The sequence below is a fragment of the Megalobrama amblycephala genome, linkage group LG4, assembly GCF_018812025.1.
Source record: "Megalobrama amblycephala isolate DHTTF-2021 linkage group LG4, ASM1881202v1, whole genome shotgun sequence".
NCBI classification, from domain to species: domain Eukaryota; kingdom Metazoa; phylum Chordata; class Actinopteri; order Cypriniformes; family Xenocyprididae; genus Megalobrama; species Megalobrama amblycephala.
In genome coordinates, this window is record NC_063047.1 from 26,289,890 (window position 1) to 26,313,546 (window position 23,657).

Below are 23,657 nucleotides of genomic sequence, written 5' to 3' on the forward strand. Positions count from 1 at the left end.
ATTTCATAAGCTCCTTTATTTCTCCTCACAGACTTCCTTGAGATGAACCATTTGCCCTGCGAGCGGTGCAGAGCGGAGGGATTAATGGCGTTGTCAGGGTGGAAGTTAGGGACCGACAACTGACCTTCTCCTCTGCCCAGAACTCAACGCGCAATTAGCTACATTCAACGCACCGTGCAAGCCCATAACAGAGCGTCTCGGTTTACAGTTTACAAAGGAAATAACAGGGCAAAAGGGCGGTTCGCACGTGTCTCAAAACACTTGTGAAGACCTTGAAAAACGTTTTTCCTTGGCTGCTCCTTTGAATTTACCGTAAATAGACCAAAAGAAAGGATCTGTTTGTATGGCAAGCACAGCATGTGTCCCGTCGGAGGGGTAAGCGGAGCTGACGAGAGATTGACAGATTGAGTGTACAGGATACGGGTGAGGAGACTTTGTGTGGAGATATACGACTCCCTCTCTGATCGGCAGTCCCTGACCTTCCGATGCACGCTCCTTAACTTCCTCATTAAGCTGTCACACAGCATGCCAAAAACAAACCAGAGCTCAAAACATATCTCCCTCCCATTCAACCACACAACCTTCCTTCTAAAAAAAAAAAGAAAAAAAAAAAAAAAGAAGAGACAATCGAACCAGGGGATGGCTGGATCGGTTTTCAGCATCTCAGCTTGCCCAGCCTGGGTAAATGTGCTCAATACTTGCAACGATTAAACTGGCCGCCCCGTCTAGCCGTAGACAGTCTGCCTCTGTCCACGGCAATCATACCCTATTAGAATAATGATAAGATATCCCGTCTCCATCTCCTTCCTTTCCTCTGTGCTTTCCTGGTCGGGTCTCTGATAGACATTAATTCTAGTTTCATCTATAAAGCCAAGCTCATGCATATTTAACAGAATCTATTACTTTAGGATTAAATTATAAAAGACTGTCCCTCTTAAATTTTTTATAGTCCACATAATTGGATGCAGGGCCCAAACAGGATTTTAAAACCCCCAGTTTATTAATAAAAATAAAAATAAAACAGGGCAAGACATAAAAAAACAACATGAAAGCCTACAGAAGTCTGTATAAGGGTACACACAGTTCAAGCATGTGCTTGGTATATCCCACAGATACAAACAAACAAACAAAGAAACAAACAAACAAGAGGTTCAGCCACATTAAACCGCACTGACCCGACAGGAAGAGATTTTCCTTTTAATTGGTCCCCAGGGCTGGAGGGACCTCTTGCAGAGAAAGGACACCTCCACAGAGGTTGGACTAGATTTCTGACAGCCTTCAGTCTGAACGGAGATTTAGATGACAAGTGAGAAATTTAGCCTAAGAAATTAAAAAAGCCTGGGAGCGTGACGTTTCGTCATGTCCACAACAGCATAAAGGGGCTTTCATTTCACACTGACAGCGATTTGCAGTGACGAAGCCACAGGAAGTCATTTGTTTTCAATAAAAGTTGCCGTTTTGAGGTGACGTGAGCTACAGCAAATGTTGCCAATGCGACAAAGTTGAGCAAAGTTCCACGCTATGCAAATGAGCAATGACAGGAGGTGCGACTTCCAATGGCAGTGCTGGAGCGCCATTGAGAATTGAGAATGTCTTTTAAATTCCAATTCAATTACTCAATTTAACCTGAATCTGATTTGAGATAGAAAACAGGATGCAGAATTGTTTCCTTAATTTAAGGAAATTCATATAACCAATTTTAAAAGGTTAGTTCTCTCAAAAATAATTACTCACCCTCAAGTCGTTCCACACCTGTAAGAACTTTGTTCATCTTCAGAACACAAATTTTTCATAAAATCCGATGTCTCAGTGAGGCCTGCATTGACAGCAAGTTAATTTACACTTTCAGTGCCCAGAAAGCTACTAAAGACATATTTAAAACAGTTCATGTGACTACAATGGTTAAACCTTAATGTTGTGAAGCGATGAGAATACTTTTTGTGCTCCAAAAACAAAACAAAATAACGACTTTATTCAACAATATCTAGTGATGGACGATTTCAAAATACTGCTTCATGAAGCTTCGAAGCTTTACAAATCTTGTTTTGAATCAGTGGCTCGGCGCATGTACCAAACTGCCAAAGTCACGTGATTTCAGTAAACGAGGCTTCATTACGTCATGCGTTTCGAAATTTCAATGGTTCACGTGACTTTGGCAGTTTGATACATGCTCCGAACCACTGATTCGAAACAAAAGATTTATAAAGCTTCGAAGCTTCATGAAGCACTGTTTTGAAATCGCCCATCACTTTATTATACAACAATAAGTTGTTTATTTATTTATTTATTTTTATTTTTTTTGCTGCACAAAAAGTATTCTCGTCACTTCATAACATTAAGGTTAAACCACTGTAGTCACATGTTTTAAATATGTCTTTAGTAACTTTCTGGGCGTTTGAAAGTTTAAATTAATTTGCAGGCCTCACTGAGCCATCGGATTTTATAAAAAATATCTTAATTTGTGTTCTGAAGATTAACGAAGGTCTTACGGGTGTGGAACTACATGAGGGTGAGTAATTAATGACAGATTTTCATTTTTGGGTGAACTAACCCTTTAACTAATAAAGTTTGCCAAGACAAATTTGCCTTGTTTGAAAGTTTTGAATAAAAGATTAAAAAGCTTTTAATTTTTTAAGGGTTTAAAGGTGAGACAGATAGATCAATAGACAGACACACAGTCAGAAGACAGTCTGACAGATAGACAGACAGATTCCACCAATAGGAATTTGTATATTTATGTGTGTGTGTGTGTGTGTGTGTGTGTGTGTGTGTGTGTGTGTGTGTGTGTGTGTGTGTGTGTGTGTGTGTGTGTGTGTGTGTGTGTGTGTGTGTGTGTGTGTATATGTGTGTGTACCTGGTATTCCCTACATTATGGGGACCAAAAGTCCCCATTAAAGATAGTAATATCAGTAAATTTCGACCTTATTTTTTGGTGAATGGAAAGTCCCCATAAAACATGGAAACCAGTTTTTGTGTATGTGTGTATACAGTGGTGGAAATGGCTGAGATTCACTTGGGGGACCCTAATTTTGGATATTTTTAAACCACAGATGCAGTATGAAATTTGCAAAGCATTTGGAGGATACTACATGGATAAAAGATGGAAATCCTCTACATTTTGAACTGGAACTCTATCCCCCTTGAAATTGAGCTCAGCCCCCACCCCCATATTATATATATGTGTAATTGGTTCATATTTAATATTTCAAACACTTCATTTCCAAGAATGCATTACCTGTGTTGAATTTCTTTAAATTACAATTCAGTAAATTCCTCATTCCAATTCCTAAATTGAAATTTAAGGATTGGAATGAGGAACTGTCTATCAAGGGCATTTCCTAACAAAAAAGAGAGGAAAAAAGAGGGAGAAACCTCTGGATGTCATCGTCCCCCAAATTAGCGCTGAAGGGACATTCCCAGAGCTTGTCCCCACCGCCTGCCAACACTTGGACGTATCTGCGCAGGGGGGAAATATTTCACAGCATATAAATTATTAAGCGTGTGAGCGAGGCTGGTGTGCTAAGCAGCACGCAGATAGGCCAGTTATTCACAGCTCTGCTGGGACGGCGGCGTCTGCAGCCTCCGCACGCTCCTATCAGATCGTTTGTCACCAGCGATAGACAATTTACTACACAAGCCTTTTTCAATTTATTCATTGTGCTGTCACTGCAGTTTTCTCCCCCGCGCTGAAAGCCGCCATACTTGCAAACGAACCCCGCCTGATGGAGAGAGCCTTTGAGCCGTGTCTATTTGGACACACAGACACACACACCTGCTGAGGCTCCCTCTTTAGTGTGGACAAAGACAAACACTGTCTGTTTAAATCTTCTTAATTGAGAGTAAAGGAGAAGAACCCAGGAGACACAAAAGGCAGATGTCCCTTTCCACTCTCTTTCTCTCCCCCCTGCCAAACCTCGGCTACTAAAACAGTGTGATAAAAGCATGCGAGGTGGGAAGAGCACATAGAGACAGCAAACACCCATCCACCTTGTCTCAAATTAGCTCCAGGCTGGCTTGAGGAGATAGCCAGTGAGTGCTTCCATTAAGAGCAAACGAACCCCTCTGTGACCACCACAACCTTCTCTTCACCAATCTCTCTGAGGCTCAGAGGTACACAGGGCTCTTCTGGGAACACCAGAAAGATAGCAGGGCTGTGCTGGCAAAGCAGAACTGCAGTTACCTAATAATAAGGATTTTTGCAGGTAAAACCTTGTCATCTGTAAGACTGAGATAAAACACAAAAGCAAAAACACTATTACAGAATTTGTTTCACTACAATACAGTACAAAATTACTGTATGGAGAATCAAAGTTGAGAATAATGGACATTAAAAAAAAAAAAAAAAAAATCACAATATTGAAATCAAAAATCAACATATTGTGCAAAATGTCATTAATTGCCATGAAAATTGATGTTAAAGGGGACCCATTATGCCCCTTTTCACAAGATTAAGTCTCTGGTGTCCCCAGAATGTGTCTGTGACGTTTCAGCTCAAAAACACGCCATTTTTATGCATGTCCCTTTAAATGCAAATGAGCTGCTGCTCCCTGCCAGCTTTCCAAAAGAGGGCGGAGCTTTAACAGATTACGCTTTGGATGCTCAACAACAACAAAGCTGGAGATTCTCACAAAATGAAGATTGTCAGTAACAGTGTTCAGCCTTACATTTTTCAAACCGGAGTCGGACACTAATGGAGAGACTCAGAAATAAGATACAACTTTAGGAATCCAACTGGACGTTTCTGAATGCTTAGCGGATAAATTTATGTAGTTGCTGTGGAGTTGATTCAACTCATCGACTAGCATGTGCTGTCATGATAATCTTTTGTGCAAATCCAGCATTGAATTGACCCTTGTTTGTAGAGCAGTCCAGCATAAATGACGGCATGGTAACAACACTCTACTACAACAACTCTTTCTCTTCTCTAAAGCAGCTCAACATGGCCTCACCCCCTTTGTGGTGTGTTCCCAGGGGTGGTGTTTATGTAAATTTGGGGGTTTGTGATGTCACCAGCGTCACCAGCCTTTTGTTGTAGCCCTTTAAAAAAAAAAAAATTCTGTAAAAGAAAATGTCTCCCTTTGCATTGAACTTTGAGCATCGTAACTTTGCAGATGCTGTTTATGCTCAAACAGCAACATTACACACTAACCTAAGTTAAAAAAGTGAAATCACAAAGTATATAATAATAAGACCTGGGTATGTTTTTGTCAGATTCACCATATATATTGTGAATCTGGTTGGACTTAAGGGCAGAGAAGGGTTAAAGTCCCTCTGGAACATTTTTCTACAAGGACAAAAAAGTTTGGAGTGCTACAGAGTTGCTGTCAAGCTATTCATTTGAAAGATTTCAGCATCTCTGCGTTTTGCAGCATATAACCTTGCTGCTGGATATGTGAGTCTCTTTGATTAGCGGCTTTAATGAGCCACACAATTAGATATGAGGCAATAAAGGGCTCGTTTAGGAGCGGTGTGGTCTCTGACGGCTGAACCGGAGTTAATTGAGATTTACGTGACAAGATGCTGCAGCAACTAACAGCCTTGGAGAACGGTCAGCCTAAACTATGAGCTATTCTGGATCAAAGAAATGACCAAGCAGATAAGAGAGCAAAAGATAAGCCTGCTGACATGCGCTTGGCATCGTATTTTGTATTTTCTGTCAATTTGATACTAACTTGAGGTGGGGGAAAGGCTGAACACTTTGTTTTCATGGGTCTTTTAGCATTGGAAAAAAAAATGCATCAGTGGCCATGACAGAGTCTGAGCCAGAGAGGTTAGGACCGCTGTATCCGTCCTTCATGTGAAGCCAATGCCATTAAATAACAGCAGAGAGGAGCCTCCCCAAGGACCACAGTCCTCGTCATAGTACACTGATCAAGGCAAAGCAGCTGTCACAACAGCCGAAGTTTTGGCACACATACTCACACAGATATATGCAGGTCTTAAAAAACAAAAAACTCTTCTCCATTACTAAGGTATATACCTATAAAGTCTGGGGTCAGTAAGATTTTTTAAAATGTATTTGAAAGAGGTCTCATACACACTAAGACTGCATTTATTGGATCACAGATACAGTAAAAAAAAACAGTAAGATGAAAATAAAGGTCAAGCGTGACCTTTCCAAGTGATTACAAAATGCGTGGCGTATTGCAGAGCTAGTGCAAGACAAGTATTTGTGGTTAAAAAGTATACTTTTTTTTTTTTTTTTTTTTTTTTTTCACGTTACACAAGATAAGACCCTTATTCCTCAGCTAGAATCGTGTAAAGCCCTTTGAAGCTGCTTTAAAACTGCAATTTAGACCTTCAACCCCTTGGTAACTGTTAAAGTCCACTATATGGAGAAAAATCCTGGAATGTTTCCCTCAAAAACCTTCATTTCTTTTCGACTAAACAGGGCCCATTTTGATTTCATGTAAACGGAAGTATTATGTTTTAAATGGGCAGCACAGTTTGTCCACAATCCAAACACAAATACAGACCTCAGTGTCCTAAAAGGACAGTTTATGGAGATTTCAGCTGCCCAGACAGATCCAGAGCTTCTCCAGTGTCTCGCAGGAAGAATGATGTCAACTGTGCAACTATCTCAGATGTCCCCTTTGAAAGCACTGTTCCAGACTTTCTCTCTCTCTCAATAGAGGGAATCTGAAAAGGGCTGAGATGAGAGATAGATGTGCTCAGAGCCTGGGTGTCTGGCCCTCGTATAAAACACACAGCCAAAATATCCAGAGAGGGCACCATTTGTACGAGGGACAAGGTGACCCTGTCTCCCGGGAGCCTGTGAAATGACACAATAGACGCCTCTCATCTCTACACACACACACACACACACACACATCCACACACGCCAGCCAACTATCACTGAGCCGAGGAGGGAGTCGGCACAAAAACGAAGAATGGTTGGGGGACACCGCCCCACTCCACCCCACCCCAGCGCCACAGCCCTTGAGCCCCCATTCAGGCAGAATCCGGTGACAAGCCCCCTGCATACACCCCACAGACGGTGCCGAATTCCACCCTCCGCCCTGAGCCCCTGCCACAGGCCCGACAGATGGAGCAGCTATTGATCGAACAGCTCGCACCCTCCCCGCCCGCTGCATCCATCCCCTGAGGAAACAAAGGGCTGGAGAAGTCAAGAGAGACGCCTGAATACGGGGAGCAGGGATGGGGCAGCCGCAAAGGGCGGGCATGGGGGTTCTGAAATGCTTCCACACAGCTGAGTTATGCAGCAAGTGTCTGGGGCTTGGGAGAGCGGAGGCATTTCAAACCTTTGAATGCACTTTTATGATCCAGACTCGGAGGAGACAGGTTGTGTGGAGAGCACACAAGATCAGCAGCGGCTGTGTTTGCTCGGACATAATGGACAGTAAACACTGCCGGCGGAGATGATACGGTTACTGACAGACAGAGCATCATCAAAACAAACAGCTCTTTTTATCAGCAAGCTGGGAAACTTCACAAATATTTAGACGGATAAATTGTTTGGCTAAACGAAACAGAAGAACATGATCTCATGACAAAAAGAAAACTCTTTTAAGCACTTTTAAAGGGATAGTTCACACAAAAATGAAAATTCTGTCTTCATTTGCACACCGTCTTGACTTTCGAAAACTCTGACTTTTACTTTAGCAAAGATATTTTGAGAAATGTCTGTGTTTTTTGCCCATACAATGGAAGTCAGTGGTCATCAGAACAGTTTGGTTACCAATATACTTTGTAACCGAGTACTCTTTAGTGTTCCATAGAAGAGTTAAATGCATGTAGGTTTGGAACGACATGAAGAAGATTAGATAAGCAATTCCAGGATTCCTGCAACAGTAAATTTCTATGGCTTTCATGATTACCAGGTACAAATTGTAAAAAATAATTCCATAAAGATTGCACTTCTAAAAAAATACTTCAAGCTAATAAAATGTTTTACAGCATTACTAAAACAACTTGTATTCACTACATAAAATGTCTGGAAAATGTACAATTAAAGAAAAAAAAAAATGAAGAAATCTTTCCCAAAATGAAAAAAAAAAAAAAAAAAAAAAACATTGTCTGATAAAACATAGAAATAATATTAATTAATGTTTTATATTAATATTGTAATCCAGTATATATAAAAAAAAAAAGTAAATAAACGATACAATCATATCCTACTTTCCACAGTTCAAATCCTGTCTACAATATCCAACTGAATATGTTTTGACAAGGAAATGCATCATATTAAGAAAGCTAAATGAGTTTTTATATCTTGTTATTTTATAAGCCATATAAAAAGCTCACTCAGTCTAGACTCTGATTTAGGCTCCTTTTTCTCTTCCTTTTTTTCCCCTCTTTCTTCTAAATTAAATAAAGAAATACATATTAACTGGACTGAATCTGTGGTAACCAATGGATACTCCACATGAGAAGTTCTGCACCACCTTACCTGACTTGGTTGGGTGTCCTGCATAGCAAAAACATGTTTTTCTGGAAAGGAAATTCAATGGAGCTTCATCCCTGAGTGATCCTTGGGAGAAACCCCTATCGAGTAGCAACACTCTGTGCATCACTGAGCCCAGCCAACCCTGTCTGGAGCTTTCAGCCCGCTGGATCGAGTTTCCCCAGGTGGGGACCCGAACACCTCAACCTAATTGGGAGAAGGGGGCCAAGGGAAGGCGAGGACATTGGCTCAAAACAGAGCGATTGAAACCGTAAAGTTCCTGAGAACCGATTACCATTTTGTCTTTGAGTAAGACTCCTGACCTCGTGTTGCTCCAGGGAGATTGTGCTTGCAATTAGTGTACCGTGAGTCACTTTGAATTAAAAATGTCTGCTTAATGCCAAATAAGCAATTAAAAGAAGCATGTTTGAACTAATATTAATAACCTTACTCTACAGTAAAAATGTTTAGAGGCTCTGCAGTGTTTGCCTCAACTCACTAGTTTTATACTTCTTAATGCCTCCTACAAGGCAGCACTTCATTAACAGCGAGAGTCTTTTCAGCAGAACTGCCTGCTGGTTTTGTGATAAAATGAATTCGTGGCCTTGCTTTAAAAGCTCACATGAAAGGTTAGCATTGATTTCTCAACTGTCTGCTGTTTGACATGAAAAAAAAAAAAATCCCTCTACATAATTAGCAGTGTTTGCTAAGGCAAGTATCATTATTACTATTGCTCATACTTGTGGTTAGGAGTTTGTTCAAACCACTACTAAACCAAAGTGTTAGACATGAATGATACCTCAAATCATGTGATCTGTTGTTACTTTTCTAAACGACTAGACTTACAAATTTCGCCTGGTGGACAATAAGGCAGCCAAAACACCTTAGAAACTGTGTAAGGCATAAAAAAAGAAGACACTAACCACTTGGTAACATCTCGCAAGACTTTTTTCAAGCAACAAATAAAATCTAGCTATAATAGAGCTTGCTTAGTGGAGGGTTACTGATTCCTATGCCTCAAAGGACACACAGGATGTTAACTTTTGTAAGCGGCATGTTTGTTCTAATGTGCCTGTTTTTTTCCACTGCTGTTTTGCCCTTGAGCGAGGCAATGAACTCACATGATTTGCTCCAAGGGCGCCTGAACACGGTGATTCTGCATCTCCTGGCCTAAACCCATGACCTCGGTGCAATGACCTTTCTGAAAGAGCGGAGACCACCCAGTGACCTCCCTCTAGTAAAATAAAGGTTAAAGCGAGTCACGTGGACTTTTTTTCGACAAGCAAAACACACCGAACGGGCCAAGGGGTTAGATGAGAGCGAACGAGCAGAGGGCCGAAGGGGTATCAGGTAAAAGCGGGCAGACTGATTTCACAATCACCTCACCATCTGCATGTTGCTCATCTATCATTTGCTCTCTGACAGATTAGATTTCTAATATTGTGCGCGTTCAGAAAGCTTCGGTTTCTCCTTAACAAAGAGAACGAGCCCGTTATGTTCCCCCCGTTCGCTCTTTTTCAGAGTGGTCTCCACAGCGCGCTCTCAGATTCCAGAACACAATGCTGCTCAGGTCTGGCTCGGATTTAAAAGATTAATAGCCCTCTGTCGTGACAGAAATGCAATCGTCTGAGTTTTCTGTGACAGCAGGGAGGGGGACGTGCAAAAAACGGCGAGTGTGAAAACCGAAAGAGAGAAACTATTGTCCACGGTCACAAACGCAGCTGATGAGGACTGATTGCTATCGCTACTCTCTCAAGTTTGCCTGTCAATCAAAGCCGGCAACATCAATGGGACGAATTTGAATGATAAAACGAAAAGTCACAAGCGGCAGCATTTCGCTTGTCATCGGGGTTAGCGAACGTGTCGACGTGAAGAGGAGGGGAGGGGAGAAGTTTGCGCAGAAATCGGGTTTTGGCGAGAAGATGCCGTCTCTGCCCTTCAATCATAACACAAAGCATTACCACCGAGCGTCTGCTTAACAATCCCCGATTCAATACCCAGCACAAGTCTGTCACTCGCACGTGCAAGAGAGAACAGAATGGGCCTGGCGCTTCAAGACACGTCGTAAGTGACACTCAATGGGAGAGTTTCATGGCTTGTCTCTGCTCCATCAGTGCGGATCAATCAAGCATTCCCCAATAACCAGCAGCTGTCACCTCGCAGGAAACATCAATCAGATGTCGTTCAGAAATAAAGGCGGTAATTAATGCAAGAAAAGAACGTATAAGAGTTAGTGGATCCACACGGGACCAATCAAAAATATACTTACGATATATAAGCATATGATCACAACCGTATGTCACTATTCACTCCATCAAGAAATTTAAGAGCTTCGAAGATCAAAAGCCCTTCTAAAACATCACTGGTCTAACATCTAGAGGAATTGATGTAAAAGTATATGATAAATGTTTGATGTGCAGAGGATTTGAACCTAGAGATGGGGCCAAAGAAAGCAGGAAAGCGAGAAAGTACATTCTGAACAGCTGTTCTCACTACAGTCTCTTCCCAGGAGGCATTCTCCTCCGGTCTTCCTGCTCTTCCTCCCTCTCGCTCCCTTTCAGGCCGAGGACCTGAAAGCCTTTCTCCTCACATCAGAAAACTGACTGCTTCAACGCGATTCCTTTCAGCCCGATTCTCCCATCTACTACCACCATGACTAGACGGACGAGGAGAAAAGAGGGTGACAAGATGAGCGAGAGAGGGAGGGAGGGAGGGAGAAATAGAGTGAGATATCCCTGCAGGCTCTCGTCAGTTCCAGGCCATTAGCTCTCCCTCACTGGGACTTTGTTTACAGGCGGACATAAATAGAATTCTCCTCCTTTATCTGAAGCGCCATCCTGTGCCACCGATGAGGGATGGGGCTTCAGACTGGAGCCTCTCAGACAAGCGGTCAAGAAAAAGGCGCTATGATCTAACAGCCAAGAGATAGTGCACGTTAAGAGCTGGTCACACAGGGCTCGTCTTACCGTGAGGGGGATAAGGGTTTACATTTTCGCAAAACAGGGCAAAACGCCACACTAACTAATGGTCACACCTGCACAGACACTTGTGAATTGTGACTAACTTTAACTTTAGGTAGAAACTAGGAGTCACAACTGAAAACTGTTGAGAACTATCTTGGGAACCTGAAACGAGAAATCTGAGTATTAAAGACTTTTCATGTATTGGTTTATTTGAATGGTTCTTTTCAAAGGAAATGGTTAAAAAATGATTCATCGATTCATCACTCAGATTACTTGATTGTTTTGAGTAGTGAACAATATTTTGTTGAATAAAAGAAAAATGACATTGAAAAGTCATTTTAGCATTCATTTCAATGAAAATGATTAATTAATTACATTGGAATCGCATCTTTGTGATAAAACAAATGTGACCCTGGACCACAAAACCAGTCATAAGTCTCACTGGTATATTTAGCCAACAATGCATTGTATGGGTCAAAATGATAGATTTTTCTTTTATGCCAAAAATCATAAAGATTATGCTCCATGAAGATATTTTGTAAAATTTCCTACCATAAATATATAAAAAATTTAGGACTTAATTTGGACAAATTTAAAGGCGATTTGCTTAACATTTTGGACCCTCAGATTCCAGATTTTCAAATAATTGTATCTTGGCCAAATATTGTTCTATTCTAAAAAACCATACATCAATGTAAAACTTATTTATTCAATCTCAATACTGTATCGATCTCAATTTTTTTTTTTTTAAATGACCCATATGACTGGTTTTGTGGTCCAGGGTCACAAATATTCAGTTACAGATTGCCAATGTGCTATTTTTAAAAAAGGTTTATTAAAAAAATTTAAAGTCAATGATTTATCACAACATGTTCATTTTAATTTAATTACGGTTTGATTTTTTTCTGATGTCTTTAAATAAGTTTTATAGATTGTGTCTATAAAATGTTGCATTTATAGCCCTAACAAGTAACTCATTTCATAGTTACAGTTTGACAAAATGATTAAAAAGAACAATTTGCTCAGCAATCGGACATTGTGATAAAGAACCGCTCCACAGTTTTGTGCTGAGTACAAACCACTTCCTATTAAAAACATTCTGAAAATGATATAAGTTGACAGCATTACTTGGAAATCGGGATTAAACATGAAAAATCACAGAGAAAAAATAAAAATTAGGAACCATCTGCTGCTCACATCTCTGCACATTATTGGTAAACAGGCACAGAGGGAGTGTGTGTGAGTATGTGTGTGTGCGTGTGTGTGCATGTTTGGTGTAAAAACACATAGCAATGCTCCGACACACTCTCATATTCCTCAGAGAGAGAGAGACAGACACACGCGCAGACAGACTACTCCAGCTACACTTCCACAGTTACTGCCCACAGCAGAATCTGATTGGCTGAGACAAGATGACAGCTGGACAGATGTTCCAGAGGAGGCACACATGGGAGGTTAGAACGTGTGCGCTGTGTTTTCAGCATGTCTGCATTCTGACTCCATGAACAGGAGAGCTGTCACAGCCGGTCTCACAGACGGATCCCATGGAATCGGCGCGGAGCCGCTTGAGCGAGGGACAGGATGAGACGACAGAACTCTAGAACACATCCAAACCTTCCAAAATCACATCCGTCGACTGCAATTTAATACGGCAGTCATGCTGATTTTAATATGAAATGCAAATCAAATGACATGATGGCTTACTTTAAAGCTCGCCCTGCATTTACGTCAACATCTAATTTGTTTCTGATCTATGAACCGTCAAAGAGTTCACACTGACAGTTATCAATAATTAAGCCATATCCTCTAACCATTACCTATCAATATAAATAACTTGTGTACATTCAAACACCAGACAGATAACAGATCAGCAAATGTGCCCAACAAAGGATATAGTAAACCATTACCAGTTCAAAGTTCTGTGTTTCTAAGACTAACTAGACAACTGCTAGGCCAAGCTACACTCAGAAAGAGCCTACACAAACATAATTCTGAAACGGTGTATAATAAAATTCACAAATGAACATTTCCAGCAGTAAACCACTGAAGAATCTGCTTATTTGAGATGGTTCAAACTGCAATTAAGGTGTTTCCAAGCCTAAAAGAAATCAAAACTGAAATGTCAAATTAAAAGCAAGAGATCCTTGATTTTTAACCAGAGTCTAATTTAGGCTTCAAGGCTCTCGGGAAGCTCCAAATTAATTTTCATCCCAACCTGGAGAAGCAAGAGGAAAGTCTTCAAAGCTGGAGAGATAATTGGCCGCACACAAATTATGCCTGAAACTCGGCACAAGCTAAAAGAACATCAATGACTTTCGTTAGGAAAAGGCAGTGTGTAAATTGGGGTCAGGCTCAAGAAGCACACATGCAAGCGCAATCACGCATACAGCGGAGGTTGCAAACGTGGGATTTTATAAACAATAAAAACTCTTTTGAAAGCCTCTCCCGTCTACCTTTTCAGCAAGTGAGGTCTGGAGATAAAACACTCGGCTTTGGGCCAACCATATCTGCCAAACCTCTCATCTCCCTTTAAGTGGCGTAGGCAGTTCATTAGTCCTTGGAGGGTCAGCAGTTCTGACAAGAGTCTGTCTGTGTCCCACAGTACAACAAACCACACCCCTGTAAGTTATGCCTCCCGCAAAAAAACAAGACTCATGATAATTCTAGCTAAAAATCTACCCCTAACCCTAAACCTTACGCTAAACCTACCCCTTCCATAAATTTAAAATTTACTGTAAATTTCATTATTTAAGTACTTTAAATACTGAGGGAAAAAAAGAAACAGAATGACTTATGGCGTCTGGTGATCTATGTAATACAATCTGTTTGCTTTATCACTAGGTTGCAATAGCTTAAAAAGGTGAGGAAAGTGAAGTACAAGAAGAGTGGAACTATAGAAGGTATGCATTGATGTCACTTTCCCGGAAAACACGTTCCCTCAGCTGGACTGAGTGGCAAAAGAACCTGCTGCATGACTGGATTTAATAGGGGAAACTGCGAAAACACGAGTAAAACAAACGATTACACTAAAGGATAGTGTTCCTTATAACATGTAAAAGAAAACTAATCCATGGATATTGACATGCAGCTAGGAATCGTGTTTCCTGACATTTATATGTGCCTGATTTCGACGCCGGAGAAATACATAAAGCAAATCTGCCTGTGAACGTTTTATATAATTACAATATAGGTAGGTCTAAATCGTGATCACTTATATCAATGTTATATCGTCATTTTGTCCAGCCCAAAAAAACTTGTGTCAGTGTTTATTTAAAAACACCCAATTATGCAGAATATAAGATGGTAAATATTTAATTGGTAAGTTGTCAATACAATATATAACAATACAATATATAGGGTATGATTTTACCTCAAAATACAACATTTTGACACAAAATGATAACTGCAAATCCTTGTTTCTCTCTGTCTGGAGTCCAGTTGTTTCATTGATTTGCAGTGATCCATTTGCTTGTCTTTTCTGTAGCTTTCGGCAGTCTGTAAAAATATACCTAAGATTTTGTGTCAAAGCTGTTTGTACAGTCATCTGCAAAGCCCTTTCCCGTTTTGGATGTGTTTTGTGTGTTTTTCGCTGCATTCATGCTTCAACCAATGCTGCCACCCTTTTTGCCACTCAGTGGGCGTAACCTCAGTCATAGCGGCCGGCGGTGACGTCACGTGCATACCCTCTATTGACGACATCTGCGAATCCAGAGGGAGGGACTCTGATGACATCCCCAGTAACTGTTGCATTGTGGGGGGTGTAACTTGTAGTAGGGGGCGTGGTTTGTAGTACTGCAGGACGCAGTCGGACATACTTGGCAGTTCTACCAACTCAATCAAAATGTTAATAAAGAGCCACATAATCAACAACAAATGAGCCAATGAGGGCAATATCGCCATGTCATCACCCTGCAGTAATTGTCATATCATGGACCAAAGTTCCATGGGAAGATGTTGTCTACAGTTTTTAGGGTATAGCAGTAACTGATCAACAAGGCTGATAATGCAAAAGTACTTTAAAAAGATGGCCATTTGTGTATCTTAAATATACAAACTATACTACAAACCATTTGTTTTAAATCAATCCAATGAACTGACAAATGATTCCCCAGTGCTTTTCTTCAAATAAATCTGGATTTCACTACAAGAGAATCTTTTCATTAAAACAAACAGCTCAAATAAACCAATATACAAAAATGCTTAATTTAAATGCTTAATTAAATCTTTTTCCATAATTGTGTGTGGGGGGGGGGGGGGGGGGGGGCTTTTTAATTATTTAGGGGATTGATTGAACACAAGAGCACGTGCGCTAATCTCTAGACCATCTCAAACTGACCATTCCAAATTGCTGCAATTCTAGAAATATTTCTATTAGACAGCAAACAGGCAGTCCACGAACGCCCGGCTTCTCATACACCTGGCCGTCATTAGGCGGGTTTCAGAGGATGAGAGTGGACTCATAATTATATATGACATCTTTGAAAGATAAAAGTGATTACTATGGATAAAGCGTTGGGGAGGGCGACTAAAAATTGCTTAGCAACCAGTCATTACCCCTCCCCCTGAGGAAAGCGAGGTGACCGTCCATCCATATAACACCCCCCCCCCCCCCCCTCCACCCATCCAAATACAAACAGTGATAAAAAGTGGCGCAATCGCTCTTGACACACAAATAGGTTAACACAATAAAGCTGCCTATGCCAGGCTCACTCGAGGGAGGAAAGCAATTCCAGCAGCAGGCAGGAGGTAATAAAGCAGGAGGTTTGGCTGGGTGTGTGTGTGTGTCCATCCAGTCTTAGTCCTGGGCTCCTGTGCTCGAGCAGAGGAAGGCATGCAGAAAAGTAGACGCCCGAGGGCCTAATATCACTGTTGGTTTAGAACCTTTTGACAAGAGCAATAACACTGGCCAAGAATGGCAGAAACCCCAGCCTACAGCGGCGGAGCGCTGTACAGAAATAATAGCATTACATTAGAGGCTTGTGTGCGCTTTGCTGGTCGCCACTGTCTCTGAACAATAACATTAACATGGGGGAAAAGCCCTATGCAATGGCTTTTTCAATCACAAACCTATGGAAGGAGTGAGATATTGTATTCCGACCCATTATCGACATCAACAATTAAAAATCTATGCCTGGCAATGTGTGATACAAATCTCTAGAGTTTTTATCATAAAGTGTTGCATTCCCAGCACACAGCGTGAAGTCGGTAGAGGGGGTGTGGGATTGCTAAACGCAAACGGCCGAGGCCGAAGGCATTGTTTCCTGCAGTCAGTGGAAATTTCATTACCTCTTGACGACACTACAAGCTGACTAACTGCCTTTATGAAACGCACAGAGTGTATGATATAGATTGCATGTATTTGAAGAGATTCATGGCAATCTAAGTCACCGCCAATGACACTTTTGTTCAATGTCACTACCTTTATTTACGTAACCTGCTTTGAACGCGAACAGAATCAACTTTTGTCTTTGTGGTCACGGTTAAGAGTGTAATTAAATGTGTTAAACTTTCAACCGCACCACATGACTAAAACCCATTTTCCCTGGCAGTAAACGAAACAGGATTTGTAAACAGGTCACAGTCTAAGGATCTCACTACATTTTAATAGCCTTAATACGTTGGAAAAGTAACGCAAGCACGCAATTTTCCCCCCACTTTAAAGGCTGCCCACCACAATGTTAATAAATAAGACTCAGAAGCGCAGTGGGAGTATGATATTAGTCACACCCTCTGCCAGACAACCTTGCTAGTAAATAGAGGCAAATAAATACGTCTACTCTATTCATTGTACCTCCACAAAATAATTTTGTATGCAACGATAACAGTTAACTTTTCACAGCTCATTTGCTGTGTATATGTCTCTTTCAATAGCACTAAAAACAGAAGATATAGGCATACTATTGGAAAGGCGACCGACTGACAGACGGATAATTAAGCTTTGACTTCCAGGGCAGTCTGTCTTACCCTCCTGGGGGATTAGGAGAACTTTCCACTCCGTGAGAACACCAGGCACTCTGTTTTGTGCTGCAGTAAGCCCATATCTCATGCATGTGTCATGTCCTATCAGTGAGCTCCATATGTTCAAACAATAACACCGTTCTTTATAATAACAGGGTTGACATAGTTTAAGGGTCAACAGGAGCATTGTAATGATCCAAGATAAGCTATGGATTTCAAGTCGTGAGAGATCTAACACTTGTGTTGCGAGAGATCGTGAGAGATGCAACAGTTGTGAGGCTGCAAATATTACAAAGCACAGGAACACAAACAGGCCTGATTCAAGCAAAAATAAAAATTATACGGTCATTTATTCACCCTCATGTTATTCCAGACTGTATGACATTCTTTCTTATTCGGTAGGGCTGCACCATATATATAGAAATTATCGAAATATCACAAATGTACATATCGTGATATGCATATCGCAATGGCTTATGGTACCTGAATGACTTTAATACTTCAATAGATTCTGAAAAGTCCAAGTTTTATGTCTACGCAGACAGCAGAGAATAGGCTGGACACATGACTGTTACATACGCGTGATATCCATAATGTGCATAGGTGCAATAAGAACTCGCATGCAAAAGCCACCACTCGGAAAGCGCATAATCCAATTTCAGTTCTCTTCCGCAGCTTATATGGCCAAACATAAACAATATATTGGATCCGTGCAGCTCTTAAAGTGACAGCAGCCTAATAAACCTGCTTCCATCTGTGTGCTTAATGTTAATAAAACAACAAAACACAAAGAGAAAAATCACTGCTCTTGACTGAGTAACTAATGTAACTTTAATAAGAATCAGTGTATATTTAATTTATACAGTGAAGACTAAGCGTTGTTATTTTTTACATTAGGTTTATTTGACAACAGAAATTGAATAATCAAATGTAGTTAGGTTTGCACTGACAATTTGAATTGATGTATCAAACAGGATGCGAAATTGCAGCTCGGATTTTAATGACATGAAACACAACCCTAACCCAAGAAAGAAAAAAAAAAAATGTAAAAAGTCTCATTTAAAAGTTTATAGGCCTTATGGGTAGAGAGAACAACACATAGATTGTTGCATGTAAAAGTGCAATACAAAAGTTCCCTAAATCGCTTTTTGTGTTCAGAGAAACATGGGGGGGGGGGTGGAAAATTATGTTTTTTTTGGTGAACTGTCCCTTAAAGTAATGGTGAAAAATATAGTCTAAACAGCCCAGCCTTGGATTGCAACGATAGTTTCATTACAGCATGTCACAATGATGAAATGAACCATGGGAGGGTATGAGATTCAGGATATTGCCCAAATCTTTCGCAAAAATGGGGTAAAGAACAAAGATATCTGCAACTGCATATAACAGAGCTACGCTGAAAGCATTTCACTGAATTATGCTGGCAGAGAAACAATAGTGAAGGGAGTACAAAGTCACTAACTGAAAACACTAAGCCGTAACTCATGGAAATTGAACTGCTCCCTTTACAAGGAGGAACAGGATGCACTATGAATTCTCCAGAAAAGTTCTTTAAAAAAAAAAAAAAAAAAAACACACTCCCGTAATTTTCAATGACAGATGCCCAGGCAAACTTTTCAGTCCTTCAGGAGCAGCACGCAGGGCCACTTTCCCAGCATCCCCCCACTGTCACCAGCAGGAAATCAATCTACCCAAGAGGCCGATTACACAGCCGTTTGTTTTTAGGAAGAACAATTTGCCCTTCAAAGGGGCTCTCTTTGAATATAATTCCTGTTCGCTAGTGCGATTAGCTATGAAGCAGAGAGGATGTGAAGTTGTACATACACCATTTAATCTGCCGTTCTTCTTCTGCACTCGGAGCCATTAAATGACAAACATGCCACAGGTATCTCTCTAAGCCTGAAGGGGAAAAAACAGCTCCTTCAAATGCTCAAAGAGAGTTTGATGGGACTTTCAAGCATTTCAGTGTTGCGCTATCCTCAACAGAATGTAAAAAGAGGAGATTCCGGCCAAATTATCCAAAATAATTAGCTAATTCCAATGTTTTGAGAAGTACGGAGAAGGCAAAAACCTTCAATAAGCTGTGAAATCATCATCTCCTTGAAGCTGCAGAGGTGCCACAGAAGAAAGGACCTCGGAACGGCTAAATCAACAAGCTGCAGCCCAGCGTCTCATCTGGATGAGGATAAAGCTGGTGAAATTGAAACCGCAGCAAAGCAAAGGTCAAGTAAACAACAACAACACAAGTTATCCAGAAATTCCATTTAGAGTGGCGCATCTTGACACCATTTCCATGCTTGGATTTTCTTCCCGACACTTTTAATCAATATCACCTACGAAAGCAACGCGGGCTGAGCCTTTTATGTAGCGACAGGGGAGAAAGGAATGCCATAAAGGAGAGAATCAAACAGCCTCCACCGCAGGTGTTGCGCGTTAACAGATGTTGGGAACATTAGCATTGTACGAACGGCTTGGGGAAAGGAGTGGGGGAGAGAGGATAGAAATTGTGGATTACCAGGAGCACAGATATAATAGCTCTTCCGGAACAATGGCACCTCCTTAACACTCAATACTCGCAGGAGGAGCTCTGTAGGAGAGCAACGAGACAGGAGCATTCACAATCCATTCACTGCACTTTCACAACTAACAAAGACATTTTCTTTTGACACTCTTCTCTATTCTATATTTCTCAGCAGCCACGGTAAATTGGTCTATTCATTTTTCAAAGTACCAGTGATTTCAAAAAATGCACAAGATGGAGACCCATTCTGTTGGAGATGGTAAAAGGGACCAGTAAGTTTAGACACTTTTTGTGTGTGCTACTCTGAACATCAGGGCTTCCATTTTGAACAATACCATGGGCGACAGCTGAATATGGGACAAGGTCGACATCAGGTCCCGCCTCACCCCACACCCTCCCCTAACTTGTGTTAAAATTCAACTGAACCTCAAAAGAAGTCAAACATATGGTTTGGATGGCAATGACCTCTTGCACATTACCAGAAAACAACAAAAAGGGAATTAAACAACACACAAATCCCACAAACAAACCAATCAACTAGATATGTGCATGTTTCCCGCACACAGTACTTACTATACTTCAATCGTCCCGTCAAACCTAGCATATAAGAATGAGGCCGTGCCCCAATCCTTCAGAGATAGTGAGATGTTTGCACCTAATGACCCACTGTTTGGATGCTCCAGAGAGATAAGTTCAAGGACTATGTCCTGCCCCATCCATCCAACTAACAGCTCCACCAGCCCCCTGGGAAAAAGGAACTGGGGTTAAATGCAAGAGTGCTTGTATTAGGCCACGTGTTCATTGCATCTCTTAAAGATGTGTAACTGTAAAAGCCTATTTATGGTTAAAGAATTGGGGAAAAAAGCATGTGTATGCAGTCTACTCACTGTCGATTTCTAGAAAGAAAGGTTTGATTATATGACCAGGGAACTACTACTATACTAGCAGCTGAGACAATACCTAAAAACAGATTAATATATAAGGCAGGAAATTAAAGTTTTGCTAATATAACGATATTCATGAGCGAAGCCCTCACTCTCCCTGGTTTTAATAAGAAAATGGTTGAGTGATTTCACCCCATGGCCATCAATCAATCAATCTACACAGTTATCTCTATATTCAAATGAACAGCGCACACTTCTTTAATAATATCCTACTGAAATTAAACTATCCATCAACATCTGCGGCAGAGGCAGAAACGGTGAAACGGGTATGAGTTCAACTTCATTCGCTCTTGATTTAATCTCATTAAGATCTTTCCCGTTCAATACAGTAAGCAGAGGTTGAATTGCGCCCAAACAGCAGCGTTCCTCCATCAAGAGAAACCTTTCTGCTGACGGTGGTACAATAAACTGATTTTTTTTTTTTTTTTTTTTTTTTGGGGGGGGGGGGGGGGTCATACTCTTCATAATTACTTTGTCTGGAAAAGTACCTACAGCACACAAGGAAAAACGCAAGTTTCACTCAAAACTAATAATGTGTGCAAATGTCCCAATGTGATTGAATCAGATGTGGGAAAAAGTCAACAAAAACGAGAAACTGACAAAACGGAAAAATTAAATAAGCTATGAAAAATGAGAAACAATGCTAAGACAATTCAGTGACCTAAATATTAGACCATACCATCGCGCCACCAGCTATCTCCCCCTCTCCCCCACGCACTCAGCTCAGTTGAGATTAGCATTATGCTGGAAGCTCTATTTGTTTAGGTGAGATCGAGCCACAGAGCTAATACCGGGCCAATTTGCTCAGCGGGTCACGGATGTGCAGCAGGAGTAGGAAATGAGGCAACTCTGGCCCCCGGAGGTGAACCTTTCCACTCGTACATCACTGAATGTTTTATTCAATAGAGTGGTGAGCATACTCCTTGACAGGTGCTGTCTCCACGGGTGGAGGGAGTCGCAGCCCTCAGAGTGAGGGACTCTGCTGGGGTAATGAGGCTGCCAGGCCCTGAGGAAGACCACATGCTGGAGCCGAGCTAAGAGCCAGAGCCCTAAGCCTCCAGAGTGATGACTTGCAGAGTGGAACGTCCACCACGGAGCATGGGGCCAATCGCATTAGTCAGAGCAGCGGAGAAATGACGGGGGGCCTCGTGAGACTCGAATTGTGATGTATGGGAGGAGAAAAAAAAATTTTCTCTTTTCTGACAGAAAATCAATATGCATACTCATGCCGGTCTATATAACATTTTTTTAATCAGCTATACTTATTTTGCAATGTTAAACTACTTGGACTGCTTTTAAGAATGAATACATTAATATAAAAAAATTGCCTCAGTTCAGGCTGTTTTGCATCAGACATTGATTGTCCAAGGATTATACAGTAATATATCTCATGGAGCAGCTCTTAAGATTTAAAGTGCCATAAAGGATGGAAAATTTGGTGTTTGCACCAATGCCACAGAATAACAATAACCAACAATAACCATGATACTGATAAAAATAATAATAATTTTTAAAAGTTTAGGACTTTCAGGGTGGGCCAAGCTCATGATTAAGTGGGTCAAACCTACCCTGTGGAGCCAGACCTGGGGAAAAAAAACAAAAAACTTTTTGCTAACTATTGTAGTCAATCTCAGAAAGACTGAAAAAAATGGGTTAAAGTCCCTTGTAATAAAAACAAAATATTTGTTTAGGCCAACTGATCTGCTCTCATGGCCAAATAAAACCCAGGCTGTAGTTTAGCCAGTACCCGAGCGTTCACTGATTAGATTTCATAGAGATAGGATATGCAAAACGTCAGTTCTTGGAAACTGCAAACGATGCATGGAGAAGGAACAGCTGACATCCGAGTGCTAGGATAATAGCTTTACATGAAAAGCCTGTTCACGACCAAGCCAACCATCCAAACGGGTCCTAAACGTACAAAGCATTTAATCAATCAAACCTTTCACATCTTGTCATGAGCCACTCCTGAAACTATTTAGTCAAACTTTAGCCAAAACATCTTACTTTTAGGGGGCCAGTGCTCCTGAGGCAACCTGAGGTTAAGTGCCTTGCTAAAGGGCACAACTGTGATAACTTGAACCTAACCCTTCACTTACCAGCCCAGAACTTTAACCACTGAAGCTACCGCACCGCTATTTAAATTCAGTAGTTAGAGATTAAGTCATAAAGGAAATCATTGACGCACTCTGTGCTGAAACTAAGACGAGGAGGTGCAGGAAAAGACTTTCACACCTTTTATTCAGATCCTCTCGCCTGCCATCGTGTTGTAACCAGATTTTATGCTTTGAGCGCATTCATCCTGTCAGCGTACTCTTTAAAACACCCATAGTGCACATCAAAGCGCGTCCTGGGGCCATTCAGCGCCTGACACCTCCATTTTACTGCACTTCCTTTATTTGTTACAGGTAAAACCTTGAAACAAAGGTTATATGTTCTGCCAGGGACGCAAAAGACGCCACTTCACACGATTATATGACGACAAAAGCGGAGCGTTATTCAAATGAAGCTAATCATTGCTGAAAATCACCATTCAGTCAAAGGCGATTCTGTTACTTTCAGTCAAAGTTGCCATCACACATTTTGCATTATTGAGATTTCACATGTTGCAATGTAACTGTACACTTCTTTCATAATTTAACGCTCAAATGGAGTTTAACTATGTAGCTACATTGTCGTGTTTTTTCAACAACAACAACAAAAATCACGAGGCTATTAGTAACCATACAGTCACTAAAGTTAGTGTTATCATGATAAAACTGTGGAAACTTGGTATGAACCACAGCTATATAATATTTTTTAACAATAGTTTTTAAAAGATAGGCTACTACATTTTTGTAAGGGCACTGCATTGGCCGACTGCGACT

The 23,657-nt window shown here is 41.0% G+C and overlaps 1 protein-coding gene across 4 annotated transcripts in view; it reads right to left on the minus strand.

Moving 5' to 3' along the window:
- The window catches only part of fam222aa (family with sequence similarity 222 member Aa), a 99,777-nt gene that overhangs the window by 41,253 nt on the left and 34,867 nt on the right, over positions 1-23,657 (minus strand). The gene's annotated exons all lie outside the window — the stretch shown is intronic.